Source organism: Podarcis liolepis (assembly GCF_965112155.1).
Source record: "Podarcis liolepis genome assembly, chromosome: 1".
Lineage (NCBI taxonomy): Eukaryota > Metazoa > Chordata > Lepidosauria > Squamata > Lacertidae > Podarcis > Podarcis liolepis.
The window spans coordinates 6,453,142-6,467,822 of NC_139554.1; the positions used below are offsets into that span (position 1 = coordinate 6,453,142).

Here is a 14,681-nt window from a genome sequence, read left to right on the forward strand (position 1 = left end):
AAGGACACTGGTTTGCATAACATTTGCATATGATAATTGAGAGGGGCAGTAGTGATGTATGGAAGTGAGAGCTGGACCATAAAGAAGGCTGATCGCCGAAGAACTGATGCTTTTGAATTCTGGTGCTGGAGGAGACTCTTGAGAGCCCCATGGACTGCAAGAAGATCCAACCTCTCCATTCTTCAGGAAATCAGCCCTGAGTGCTCACTGGAAGGACAGATCGTGAAGCTGAGGCTTTGGCCACCTCATGAGTAGAGAAGACTCCCTGGAAAAGACCCTGATGTTGGGAAAGACTGAGGGCACAAGGAGAAGGGGACGACAAAGGACGAGATGGTTGGACAGTGTTGTCGAAGCTACCAGCATGAGTTTGACCAAACTGCGGGAGGCAGCGGAAGACAGGAGTGCCTGGCGTGCTCTGGTCCATGGGGTCACGAAGAGTCGAACACAACTAAAAAACAACAACAATTGAGAGGGCAAGATGCCTTCAGCTTGTGGGCCAAATGAGGTCCAGCTGGAAGCCAGCAGTGTGAAAGATCTTCCTCTGTAGGCTCAACCTGGGATATACTAAAAAAAAGTTAAATTGCAAAAGAAAGAAAGAAAGAAAGAAAGAAAGAAAGAAAGAAAGAAAGAAAGAAAGAAAAGGGTGGGAGTGAATCCAGAGTTGCACCCAAAATTCATGGTTTGGCTCCCAGTACGTTTCCAAGCACAATTCAAAGTGTTGGTGCTGACCTTTAAAGCCCTAAATGGCCTCAAAGGTCCAGTATACCTGAAGGAGCGTCTCCACCCCCATCGTTCTGCCCGGACACTGAGGTCCAGCTCCGAGGGCCTTCTGGCGGTTCCCTCCCTGCGAGAAGGGAGGTTACAGGGAACCAGGCAGAGGGCCTTCTCGGTAGTGGCCCCCGCCCTGTGGAACACCCTCCCACCAGATGTCAAAGAGAAAAACAACTACCAGACTTTTAGAAAACATCTGAAGGCAGCCCTGTTTAGGGAAGCTTTAAGTGTTTATGTATTGCAGTATTTTAATATTTTTTTGGAAGCCGCCCAGAGTGGCTGGAGAAGCCCAGCCAGATGGGCGGGGTATAAATAATATATTATTATTATTATTATTATTATTATTATTATTATTATTATTATCCCAGCTGGTGGCCAGTCACTGGTGTCTCTCCCCCCTGCTCTGCTCCCCCCTTGTATCTTAGACCCAGAAGGGCAGAGGGGAGTTTGGGGATGAACAAAAGCAGCCTCCAATTGCTTGGGAGAGGAGGAGGCACAGACGGCTGTGGGAAAGTGGGGACCTTTAGTCTTGGCAACTGATTTCACAGAGTAAGACCTACAGGAGATGAGCCGCTGTGCTCATCTGGCCTCACACTCAGCAAAGTCTGTGGAGATCCAACTTTGAGCTGTGTGATTCACAGGCCGGCTCGCTCTGTGGCACCCAACTCCTTGGTGAGGCCAGCCAGGTCTCTGTAACAACTAACAGCACTCCTCTGGATGACTCCAGGGTTTGAGCAGGCAAAAAAGGCAGTTCTTCAGGTAAAGTCCATATCTCCTGCCCAGACCCTGAGACAATCACCTCAGGCTCTTCTCTTTATGTTCCCTAGTCCAAGGTAGATCTGGACGGTGGCGACAAGAGACGGGGTCTTCTCTGTAGTAGCCCCAGTTCCTGCAATGCTTTCCCCAAGGCAACCTTCCTGGTGCCAACCTTGTCACTGTTTCAGCACAAGGCAAATATGTTCTTGTTTTGGGCAGCACCAACGATACATTTTTGGAGCGTCAAATGTCTCCCCAATGTTTATGTGATTTTATTACTTTGTAAATCACCCTGGGGTTTCTTATCATTTAGCGGGACATGATGCATAAGGTTATGTTGGCATCTGTTTGTTGGCTGCATTTTAACATTTTACTGTTTCAATATTTTAATGTTGTATTTTAATCTTGTTTTTAAGTTGTATTCATTCAACTTGTTTTATTATTGCTTGTTAGCCGCCCTGAGCCCGGCCTTGGCTGGGGAGGGCGAGTTATAAATAAAAATCATCATCATCATTATTATTATTATCTCGGGAGACAATGGAGGAGGAGTGTGCCTTTGGGGGTGAAGTCAAAACTGTCGAGAGGTTACAGCAGTACAGGATAAAGGAGAGACATGTTTTGTTGCAGCTGAGGCAGATGGAGGTGTCCAGTTGTGCTGTTGCAGACGCACCACAGCGTTTTTCTGTCTCTGCTCTCCTCCCAGCAGTCGTTCCTCCTCTAGTCACTGCCAGCCTCCATGTCACATTTGCAAACTTTCCCTAAAACCTCACCTTCCTTAAACAGCAACAGCCTGATTTGCAAATGTATTTCATAGAATCATAGAATCATAGAGTTGGAAGAGACCACAAGGGCCATCGAGTCCAACCCCCTGCCAAGCAGGAAACACCATCAGAGCACTCCTGACATATGGTTGTCAAGCCTCTGCTTAAAGACCTCCAAAGCAGGAGACTCCACCACACTCCTTGGCAGCAAATTCCACTGTCAAACAGCTCTTACTGTCAGGAAGTTCTTCCTAATGTTTAGGTGGAATCTTCTTTCTTGTAGTTTGGATCCATTGCTCCGTGTCCGCTTCTCTGGAGCAGCAGAAAACAACCTTTCTCCCTCCTCTATGTGACATCCTTTTATATATTTGAACATGGCTATCATATCACCCCTTAACCTCCTTTTCTCCAGGCTAAACATTTATTATTTATTATTTCCTTCCTTGGTTGAAAGCCAAGCCCTCACCCGGAAGACTTCAAATTCACTTGAAGACTCTTCTTTCTCTCTTCAACAACACAAGACCCAGACCTAGCACTTCTTTGATCCCTGGGGGTGCCCCTCAGAGAGTTGAGTGCTAATTCATTGTAAGTACGGCTAATCCAACTCCTGCCGCCCAGACTGATTACAGTGACTTCCCTTTCCTCTCTTTCTTTCTGATTTTATATCGTAGTTAGCACCTAATCCTCCTTCAGTCCTGCAGGCTTTGCTATGTTATCTGCTCCGCTACAATATGGTGAGAGAAAGCAAGATTTCCAGGGGAAAGTATTAAGGAGGATTATATGGAGATTAGACCAGAATTAGAATGAGAGACAGACAGACAGACAGGGGGAAAATACCCTCACACTGCTGCAAGTCATTTGCAAAAGGAATTTTAAAATTTCAGCTTTTGGAATGCATTTTTTGCGATGGAGGGGCATTTGAGACTCCTTCTGTTCACTTGGAATGGAGAGGGCTGGGTGGACAACAATATCTTCCGCCCGCCCTGACATCTTTGGGCTCCTCCAGACGGACCATTTATTAAATCTGCATCCTGATTTGCTTGCAAAAGCTTCCTTGGTCTCCTTCTGATTTGTTTGCGAGGCGCTTATCTGGCAATGAGCATTCAGCCTGATTTGCTTGCGGCGTGTTTGCATGTCTTCCCAATTAACCTTCCGTTCATCCCACGCTTCTCAAAATTCTGGAGATCAGGCAGATCCCGAATCCAAGACGTATTAGCTATTTATGTTTGTGTGTCTCATTTCTCTTTAAAAAAAATAAATTATTAAAGGTTTTTAACAATACAACACCAAACATAGAATTTCATTTCTCAAACGGATCGCCCCTGTGCCACCCGATTAAAATTCACAGGGCATCCTGTATCGGTTTCAAGCTTACCTTCCTCAAAGGGTGTTTCTGGGGCTGCTGGCATCCTTGCAAGGTTTCCGTGCGAGCTTCTTGGCTTTTGAAGTGAGTGTGTATCAAGAGGTCTGAAGTTCAGGGCAGGGGCAAAGTCACATAAAGGTAAAGGGACCCCTGTCCATTAGGTCCAGTCGTGGCCGACTCTGGGGTTGCGGCGCTCATCTCGCTTTATTGGCCAAGGGAGCTGGCGTACAGCTTCCGGGTCATGTGGCCAGCATGACTAAGCCGCTTCTGGCGAACCAGAGCAGCGCACAGAAATGCCGTTTACCTTCCCGCCAGAGCGGTACCTATTCATCTACTTGCACTTTGACGTGCTTTCAAACTGCTAGGTTGGCAGGAGCAGGGACCGAGCATCGGGAGCTCACCCCGTCACGGGGATTCGAACCGCCGGCCTTCTGATCAGCAAGTCCTAGGCTCTGTGGTTTAACCCACAGCGAGTCACATATTACGGAGGCACAAACTCAGCTCTCCCTCTCAAGGTGGACAACTCAGTTGGTGAGAGCGGGGTGCTGATTGTTGCCATGCGTCCAAGAGAACAGGGGCAATTGGCAGGCCCCCAGCTGGCTCCAGCCCACCGGCCAGCAGCCAGTCGAACTCCAGTCCTCAGTTCTGCATCAAAACTGCGACTCAGAGCTTCAGAAGCTTTTCAGAAGCTGAACATGCAAACCAGCAGAGATAACAGACGCTTCGCGACGGAAGGGCAGACAGAGGTATATGTAAAGCATATTTACAAGCAGTTTATTTAGTATAGATCAGGACAAAGGAAAAACATGTCTTCTCCCCTTCGTGTCCAAGCAAGAAGCATAAGGCAAAAGCTATACACAAACGGAAGTTCCCAGCAAGCTGTGCTGGAATGTAAACAGACATGTGACATACAACAGCTCCACACATCTGTTTAGGTGGAACGGAATGTCAATATGCTAACATTGAGAGCGGGGTGCTGATAACACCAAGTTTGCAGGTTTGATTCCCCTTATGGGACACCTTCAAATTCCTGCATTGCAGGGGGTTGGACTAGATGATCGCCGGGGGTCCCTTCCAACTCTAAAAAAATACTGTGATTCTGAATTCTAATTCTAAGTGTCACCTGTTTGACACATGCTTGCCAACAAGTACCTGTTGCATTTGCATTTTACAACAGTACATTACTACAGTAAAAAAAGACCCCATCCAAATGTTATATGCAAAGCAGCCTTCTGTAGTTTCTATAGCTGAGCCTTCTGCACCAGATCTTGTGACTCCATCAGGATCCTGGGGCATGGTCTAAACAAGCTTTCCCCAATCTGGTGCCCTCCAAATGGTTTGAACGAAAACTTCCATCATCCTTGTCCACGGGTCACGTGATCTTCTGGAGAGTTTGATGAAGAATGCAGTGCAACTCAAAAGCTTGCTCACTGAAATGCTTGTAGGCAAGGCGTAATACTTCCCCTTTTCTCCCCCTCTCTTTTGCTTTCTCAGCTTTTTGTCGGGCACAAAAGGGAAAGCACATATTTGTCTAATTAAGTGTGGAGTGTCTAAAACGTAAAAGGAGATATAAGGCCGGGATGCTCACCACGCCGACACTCTGATTAGTGGCTTCTTCTCAGATGCCCTGCGATAAAGACAAAGTCCAGAATTAGAAGACGTAAGCAGCTTTCCCCCCCTTCGCCCCAGATTTGTTCGTATATAATTATTTGACATCCAATTACAACGAAATTATTCTTGCTCCAACTCATAAAATAAATAGAAATCTATTACTGCGCCCGACAATGTCGTGCAGCACGCTTCAAATTAATAATACACATTTATTTCTCTATTGCTGCTGCAGACAGTCTCTGCCCACCCGCCCGCCCCCAATGATAGTTTATTCTCACCATGTTCCGCTGTCAGTGAACAGCTAAATTACTATGTTGAAAGATTAAGGAGCCCATCATCTCTCTTTAGGCAGGAGAATCCTTTGACACAGCCCTCTGCTGAGAACGAAAGACTTGCAAGATGCCTGCTTCGTGAAACTGTGTCTCAGATACATTGGGTGCTCTGATGTCTGATTTTGCATCCTTGGGGGCTGTTCTAGCCTAGCAAAGCTTGCTCGGGAGGCTAAAACCATCTAACTCCTTCCTGGGATGTTCAAAGTCATAGCAGGAAGTTGCGTTATACAGTGGTGCCTCGATTCTCAAATGCCTTGGTACTCAAACAACTTGGAACCCAAACACTGCAAACCTGGAAGTGTGTGTTCTGGTTTGTGAACTTTTTTTCAGAAGCCAAACGTGTTCCTAATTGAGTGCTGCGCTTCCAATTTGAGTGCCACCCTTCCGTTTTGAGTGTTATGCTGAGGTCTGTCTGTTTTTGCTATTTATTTTGCATTTTTTGCGGCTCTTTTTCTTCTTCTGACTGTGTGGAACCCAGTTCAGCTACTGATTGGTTGATTGTATGACTGCAGTACTTGGTTTATTGCTTTCATTTTACGGATCAACGTTCTCGTTAGATAGTAAAATTCATGCAAAGTTGCTGTTTTAGGTGTTGTTTTTCAAAGCCTGGAGCGGATTAATCTGTTTTGCATTACTTTCTATGGGAAAGCACGCCTTGGTTTTGGAACAGCTTTGGTTTTGGAACGGACTTCCAGAACGGATTAAGTTTGAGAACCAAGGTACCACTGTACTGAGTCAGCCTATTGGCCCATCTAGCTCAGTACTGCCCACACTGACTGGCAGCAGCTCTCTGGCATTTCAGGCAGGAGTCTTTCCCAGCCCTACATGGCAATGTCGGGGGTTGAACCTGGGACCTTTGGCATGCAAGGCAGACGCTCTACCACTGAACTACAGGCCTCCGTCGAGGGCTCAGAACATAAGAGCCTTGCTTATCATTGTTGTTGTGGTTTAGTCGTTTAGCCATGTCCGACTCTTCGTGACCCCCTGGACCAGAGCACGCCAGGCACTCCTCTCTTCCACTGCCTCCCGCAGTTTGGTCAAACTCATGTTTGTAGCTTCAAGAACACTGTCCAACCATCTCGTCCTCTGTCGTCCCCTTCTCCTTGTGCCCTCCATCTTTCCCAACATCAGGGTCTTTTCCAGGGAGTCTTCTCTTCTCATGAGGTGGCCAAAGTATTAGAGCCTCAGCTTCAGGATCTGTCCTTCCAGTGAACACTCAGGGCTGATTTCCTTCAGAATGGAGAGGTTTGATCTTCTTGCAGTCCATGGGACTCTCCAGAGTCTCCTCCAGCACCATAATTCAAAAGCATCCATTCTTCGGCCATCAGCCTTCTTTATGGTCCAGCTCTCACTTCCATACTTATCATAGAATCGCGGAATTGGACAGGACCCCAAGGGTCATCTAGTCCAACCCCCTGCAATGCAGGAATCTCAGCTAAAGCATCCCTGAGAGATGGCCATCCAACCTCTCTTATAAAACTCCAAGGAAGGAGAGTCCACAACCTCCAGAGGGAGTCCATTCCACTGTCAAACGACTCTTACTGCCAGAAAGTTATTCATGGTGTTTAGTCGGAAACTCCTTTCATGTAACCTGATGTCAGGTGTGTGCGTGCAGGAGCCAGGCCCTGTGACCAGTAGGATTCTGCAGGACTGGGGCCTTCCTAAGTTTGTTCTGAAGAGGCAAGGTGTGGCCACACAGGTAAGGCTGATTGGTAACTCACAGCACCTGGTGGCAAGAGCCGGGAAGGGATATAAGGTCAGCATTTCCCTTTGGCTCTTGGCCACAGCAACACGTTCCCTGCCTTGCTGCATTTGGCTCCTTGCTTCTTGATCCTCGGACCCCTGACTTCGTGACTCCTTGCTTCTTGATCCTCGGACCCCTGACTTCGTGACTCCTTGCTTCTTGATCCTCGGACCCCTGACTTTGTGACTCCTTGCTTCTTGATCCTCGGACCCCTGACTTTGTGACTCCTTGCTTCTTGATCCTCGGACCCCTGACTTTGTGACTCCTTGCTTCTTGATCCTCGGACCCCTGACTTCGTGACTCCTTGCTTCTTTATCCTTGGACCCTTGACTTCGTGACTCCTTGCTTCCTGACCCTCAGATCCTTGGCTTCTTGACTCCCAGCTCTCTGACCCTCGGACTCTTGGCTTCCTGACTCCTGGCTTCCGGACTCCCGTTCCTGCTCCCACCCCACCATCTTGCTCCTGGCTCTGACGTCCCCAGCCGGGACTTTGATCGCCTGTGAACCGGACCGGGACACCTGAAGCTAGGAACAGGAGAAAACAAGCTTGGTCCCTCTTTTGTATGACAGCCCTTGAGATATTTGAAAATTGCTATCATCTCTCATCTCAGTCTTCTCTTTACCAGGCCAAACATACCCAAGCTCCTTCAACCATTCCTCATAAGGCTTGGTTTCCAGACCCTTGATCATCTTGGTCTCCCTCCTCTGCACACTTTCCTGCTTGTCAATATCCTTCTTAAACTGTGGTGTCCAGAACTGGACACAGTATTCCAGGTGTGGTCTGACCAAGGCAGAATAGAGTGGTACTATGGCTTCCCTTGTACTATGGTTTTCCCAGTAGTGATGTATGGAAGTGAGAGCTGGACCATAAAGAAGGCTCGTCGCCGAAAAATGGATGCTTTTGAATTATGGTGCTGGAGGAGACTCTTGAGGGTCCCATGGACTGCAGGAAGATCAAACCGATCCATTCTGAGGGAAATAAGCCCTGAGTGCTCACTGGAAGGACAGATCCTGAAGCTGAGGCGCCAATACTTTGGCCACCTCATGAGAAGAGAAGACTCCCTGGAAAAGACCCTGATGTTGGGAAAGATGAAGGGCACAAGGAGAAGGGGACGACAGAGGACGAGATGGTGGGACAGTGTTCTCGAAGTTACCAGCATGAGTTTGACCAAACTGCGGGAGGCAGTGGAAGACAGGAATGCCTGGTGTGCTCTGGTCCATAGGGTCACGAAGAGTCGGACAAGACTAAATGACTAAACAACAACAACAACATGGCTTCCCTAGATCTGGACACTAGACTTCTGTTGATGCAGCCTAGAATAGCATTTGATTTTTTTGCTGCTGCATCACCCTGTTGACTCGTGTTCAGCTTGTGGTCCACCAAGATCCCTACGTCCTTTTCACATGTAAAACCAGGTGTTCCATGTCTTAAATTTGTGCATCCGGTTCTTCCTGCCTAAGTGCAGAGCCTGCCGTTTGTCCCTATCGAAACTCATTTTGTTAGCTTGTACCCAGTTCTACAATCCGTCAAGGTCACATTAAATTCTGAGTCTCCTGCGGCATTAGCTACCCCTCCCATTTTGGTGTCACCTGCAAATTGGATGGGCGCCCCCTCGATTCCTTCATCCAAGTCGTTTATAGAGACGTTGAACAGCAACGGGCTCAAGACAGAACCCTGCGTTACCCTGCCAGGCCAGTGTCTCATCCAGTCCATCATCCTGTTCTCACAGTGGCCAACCAGATGACGCAATGGGAAACCCACAAACAGGACCTGAGTGTCAGGCTTCAGGGAATCAGCTTCCTCCTCCGTGGCAGCAGATACCATATTTTTCACTGCATAAGACGCACCTGACCATAAGACGCACCTAGTTTTTAGAGGAGGTAAACAAGAAAAAAATATTCTGAACGAAACAGTGGATGTATGATTTTTGTGGTTCATGCTGTCGCAACAGACAGAGTTTGGGGTAGCCCCATGCAAAAATCCTGAGAATCCATGTGGATCTGTGCTTTGTAACCACGTTTTTGCACCATTGCAGCCCCACAAAACAGTGGATGCATGGGGTTTTTTTGGTGCAGGCTGTGGTTATGGACATGCTGTGTGATCTGATGGTGAATTTGGGGTGACCCAATGCAAAAATCCTGAGGATCCATGGGCTTTTACCTCCCCCCTCCCAGGCAGCCTCCTTTATCGCTAGCATCCCTTATCTCTCTCCCGATCACTTACCGATCAGCTGCTTCCTTTCAACACCCCCTTCCCTCTTGTTTGCCTTAGTGTCTTTTCCTTAGCTGGAGCAGTTTTTTGCTCCTCCCTTTCTTCTAATTTCTCTCCTCATTGCCTTAGTCTTCCTGTCTCCTCTCCTTGCAAGTTCACTGTTTTTACCTCCCCACTCCCAGGCAGCCTCCTTTATTGCTAGCGTCCCTTATCTCCCTCCCCGATCACTTGCCGATTAGCGACTTTGTTTCAACACCCACTTCCCTCTTTCCAAAAAAAAATTTAAAAAAAATTCGCAAATTTGGCTCCAGGGACCATGCATTCGCTCCATAAGACGCACAGACATTTCCCCTTACTTTTTAGGAAGAAAAAAGTGTGTCTTGTGGAGCAAAAAATACGGTAAGTAGAACAAAGGAAAAGGAGTCTTCTTATCAGTTAGAAACTTTAATAATAACAGCGAGAGAACAAAGAACACCTCTCCTAGAAATGGCGGTGCTCCCAATTAAGGATTCCACCCCCATACGTCTCTATTAATCTACATCACGCCTGTAATCTGAGCTTGTACCCTCTGTGCTTTCTGTTCTGACACTTTCTGAGCTCTTCTTGACCTTGGGGAGAGCGGAAGAATGCTTTCCAGAGACAGTGAATCTGTTAACCCTCTCTCTCTCCCAGTGTTTCTTCTCCTAACTGCTCCCCATCCGGTATTTCCCAGCTACTGCCTTCCGAACTATGTCCCTCTGCAAACCACTGTTCCAAATCTATACTGTCCTCCTACTCAAAAGCAGGGGGAGGGGGTGGCTCCCACAATTCCTCCTCAGTGCAGCCTTCCTCAGCACAGTCCTTGACACTGAGCACAAGAACAACTCTCCCTACTTGTGATTGTCAACCACTAGAAAACTAATAAATTTGTCTTCGTCTGGCAGTAAGGCAGGGGTGGGAGATTGTGAGTTTCCAGGTGTTGCTGGACTACAAGTCTCAGCTTGACTGATCATTGGCCACTCTTGGCGGGGTTGATGGGAGTTGTAGTCCAAGAACATCTAGCAGGCAAGGCTCAAGGTAATATTAATATATAAAGCCCTAAACAAACTTGGGACCAGTTTACCTATGAGATCGCCTTGCCCCCAATTGGCGGAATTGGCACTCTTACAGGTGTCACGTAATATCCGTTCTGCATTCGGAAGAGATCAATCTTTTAGTGTGGAAGCAGTTACACTTTGGAACTCCCTGACGATTGACACCAGGCAGGCTCCTTCGCTGTACTATTTTTGGCGCCTGCTAAAAGCGGTTCTGTTTGGAAAAGCCTATGTGAGTGCTTAGAAAGCGGAGGTCAATCTGTTTCAGTATTTTAAAGTTTTAAATAGGGCTGTGATTCCTCCCCCCCCTCAATTTTACTCTTTTTCCTTATGCAAACCGCTTTGAGGTTTTCTTGCGTTTTTTACAGTCAGGAGGTGTGTAAACAAAGGAAATAAATAATAGAGGACCACAAGTTTCAAGGTGGAGCTTGAAGTCAGGTACCCACAGGTTGTGGAAGCCCGTGTTTGGAGTTGGTAACGACACCCCTGACAAGTGGTGATGAGGAATTCATTCAAATTCTGGGCCTCTTCAGCAATGTGTGGGGAGCAAAAGTGGGGTTAGGGGGCGGCATTCTCCAACCAGGGAGATTTCTGGGACAGGGAGGTGAAATTTGGGCAAAGCTCAACGCTGCCACCCACAGCTTCTCCAGAAGACTTTTTGTTTCTAGGTGACCAGGGATGATGGAAGCTATAGATCATGGGTAGGCAAACTAAGGCCCGGGGGCCGGATCTGGCCCAATCGCCTTCTAAATCTGGCCCACGGACAGTCCAGGAATTGGCGTGTTTTTACATGAGTAGAATGTGTCCTTTTATTTAAAATGCATCTCTGGGTTATTTGTGGGGCAGAGGAATTTGTTCATTTTTTTTTCCAAAATATAGTCCAGCCCCCCACAAGGTCTGAGGGACAGTGGACCGGCCCCCTGCTGAAAAAGTTTGCTGACCCCTGCTATAGATCCCCAGATGGGGTCCACTGCTTCCCTTGCATAGCTGCCACCTCCCCACTGCCTTGCCCTCTCTCCCCATAAGCAGCAGAGCCCAAGAAGCTAGTGGGGTGGCTCCACCCCACTGTGAGAGCCTCTTTTCCCCCCACATTATTTTTTGGTTGGCCCAAGTCTGTCTCGAGAAAAAATGGAGTGTGCGTCCGGGGGGGGGGGTGGCGGGAGTCATTCCGCTGGTACCTCGTTTAAGCAGTTGTCATCCGGGGTAATTACCCTGCTTAAACAGTGGTAAAGTTGGAGCAGGCTTACCCATCGGTTGACAGTTTATGACGGCAGGATTTTTTTCAGGAGAGTGGAGAAGATTTTTCCAAAATAGTGGGCTAGAAAATGTATCAAACTTTTCTCAGATCTGGGGGGAAGGGTCAGAATATGAGTTTGACATTTGGAGCTTGGTTATTTTCACATTTTTAAAGTTTGCATTCTTGGAGGGATACTTACAAAGAAAATGACTTTTTAAGATTTATTGGTTAAGGTTTACTCCTGAGCCTTTTCTCCTGAGTAGCTAACCCTACACAAATCCAGAGTGGAGTCCCTAAGGCGTTTGGAATTAGTATTACATTTACAATTATAATTAAAGGTAAAGGGACCCCTGACTGTTAGGTCCAGTCGTGACTGACTCTGGGGTTGCAGTGCTCATCTCGCTTTACTGGCCGAGGGAGCTGGCGTACAGCTTCCGGGTCATGTGGCCAGGATGACTAAGCCGCTTCTGGCGAACCAGAGCAGCACACAGAAATGCCGTTTACCATTCCGCTGGAGCGGTACCTCTTTATCTACTTGCACTTTGACGTGCTTTCAAACTGCTAGGTTGGCAGGAGCAGGGACCGAGCAACAGGAGCTCACCCCATCGCGCGGATTCGAACCGCCGACCTTCTGACCTGCAAGCCCTAGGCTCTGTGGTTTAACCCACAGAGCCACCCACGTCCCACAATTACAATTACATTTATTTATTTAAATTTCTATACTGCCCTGCATCTTAGAATCACAGGGTGCGGTTTACAATATAAAAACACAAAAATACATACCATAGTAACAAACAATACCCCCTCCAGTTTAAAAGGCCATAAGTTGTTTAATTAGACAAATGCCTGGTATAAGAGCAATGTTTGCTCTAAAAGGATGACTTCCAATGAACCAACCTGTTTAAAATCAAATCAAACCTGACAGTGCTGTCAGTTTAATGCGTGATAAGTCCTCACCGGCACACTCTCAGCTTTGCGAAGATTGTTGCTGTTATTGACTTAAAGTGTTTACCTGGATTGGGAAGGAAATTTAAAATCACACACCGCCCTTTCCCCCCTTGAGTGGCACTTAAAGTGCGGAGCCTGAAGTTCCCTTCGTATCTCTTCCCCGCCCAACTTTGCATTGTTTCCTTGTTTGCTTCCATAAATCACATTAATATTCCAGCCCTGTGAAATGAGCTGATAATGGCCCTGTCACTTGTCATCTAGTGTCTTAAAAGCACGGAAGATATGACAGCAGATGGTGAGATTGTCTCATCCTGCTGGCTGGCTGGCTGGCCTCCCTGCGAGCCTTTGCAAAGGTTATTTGGTGAAAAGCCAACTTGAACCTGGAAGGCTAAGGATGCCGTGGTCTAGGATCGCCGCAAACCTGGACAGCATCTTAAAAAGTAAAGACATCACCTTGCCAACAAAGGTCCGTATAGTAAAAGCTATGGTTTTCCCAGTAGTGATGTATGGAAGTGAGAGCTGGACCATAAAGAAGGCTGATAGCTGGAGAATTGATGCTTTTGAATTATGGTCCTGGAGGAGACTCTGGAGAGTCCCATGGACTGCAAGAAGATCAAACCTATCCATTCTTAAGGAAATCAGCCCTGAGTGCTCACTGGAAGGGCAGATCATGAAACTGAGGCTCCAAGACTTTGGCCACCTCAGGAGAAGAGAAGACTCCCTGGAAAAGACCCTGATGTGGGGAAAGATGGAGGGCAGAAGGAGAAGGGGACGACAGAGGACGAGATGGTTGGATAGTGTTTTCGAAGCTACCAGCATGAGTTTGACCAAACTGTGGGAGGCAGTGGAAGACAGGAGTGCCTGGCGTGCTCTGGTCCAGGGGGTCACGAAGAGTCGGACACGACTAAATGACTAAACAACAACAACATGATCGCTGCAGATCTCCAACACTAGAGGCAAGTGGCTCGGGTTCCTTGGTTTGGTGTTTTGCGAATGAGAGTGGTGTATTGGTTGGCGTGTCAGATTAGGACCTGGGACAGACCAGAGTTCGAATCTCCACTTGGCCATGAGGCTCAATGGTTGACCTTGAGTCTGCCCTTGCCTCTCAGGCTAGCCTACCTTGCAGGGTTGTTGAAGAGATCAAAGGAAGAGAGGAAGAAACATGCACGCTCCTTACGGGGTGATGGGATACCAATGCAACAAGCAAGCAAACAAATCGTATCCAGCGAACACTTGGGATTGTGCACTCTGCCTGCTCCTCTCCATGCAAATGGTAGTTCCTATGCACCTAGGCAGGGACGCAGGTAGCGCTGTGGGTTAAACCACAGAGCCTAGGACTTGCCGATCAGAAGGTCGGCAGCTTGAATCCCCGTGACGGGCTGAGCTCCCATTGCTCGGTCCCTGCTCTTGCCCACCTAGAAGTTCGAAAGCACGTCAAAGTGCAAGTAGATAAATAGGTACCGCTCCAGCGGGAAGGTAAATGGCGTTTCCGTGTGCTGCTCTCGTTCGCCAGAAGTGGCATAGTCATGCTGGCCACATGACCCAGAAGCTGTACACCGGCTCCCTCGGCCAATAAAGCGAGATGAGCGCTGCAACCCCAGAGTTGGTCACGACTGGACCTAATGGTCAGGGGTCCCTTTACCTTTATGCACCTAGGCACTGCCAGCATGAGACAGCAGCCATATGCCAGGTAATGAAAAAAATGAACCTATGCTGCTAATTCTTGTAGTAGACCAGTATAGTGGTACCTCGGGTTAAGTACTTAATTTGTTCCGGAGGTCCATTCTTAACCTGAAACTGTCCTTAACCTGAAGCACCACTTTAGCTAATGGGGTCTCCTGCTGCTGCTGCGCCACCAGAGCATGATTTCTGT

The 14,681-nt window shown here is 47.8% G+C and overlaps 1 protein-coding gene across 3 annotated transcripts in view; it reads left to right on the top strand.

The window, feature by feature from the left end:
- Window positions 1–14,681, top strand: part of SLC35F4 (solute carrier family 35 member F4) — a 152,747-nt gene that overhangs the window by 105,285 nt on the left and 32,781 nt on the right. Inside the window, exon 1 of one of the 3 annotated variants that reach the window (XM_083515457.1) lies at window positions 2,730–2,873. The exons of the other annotated variants lie outside the window; for them this stretch is intronic. The gene's annotated coding sequence lies outside the window, so the exon portion shown is untranslated. Of the gene's footprint in view, window positions 1–2,729; window positions 2,874–14,681 lie in introns of those variants that run through there. 3 annotated transcript variants of the gene reach the window in all.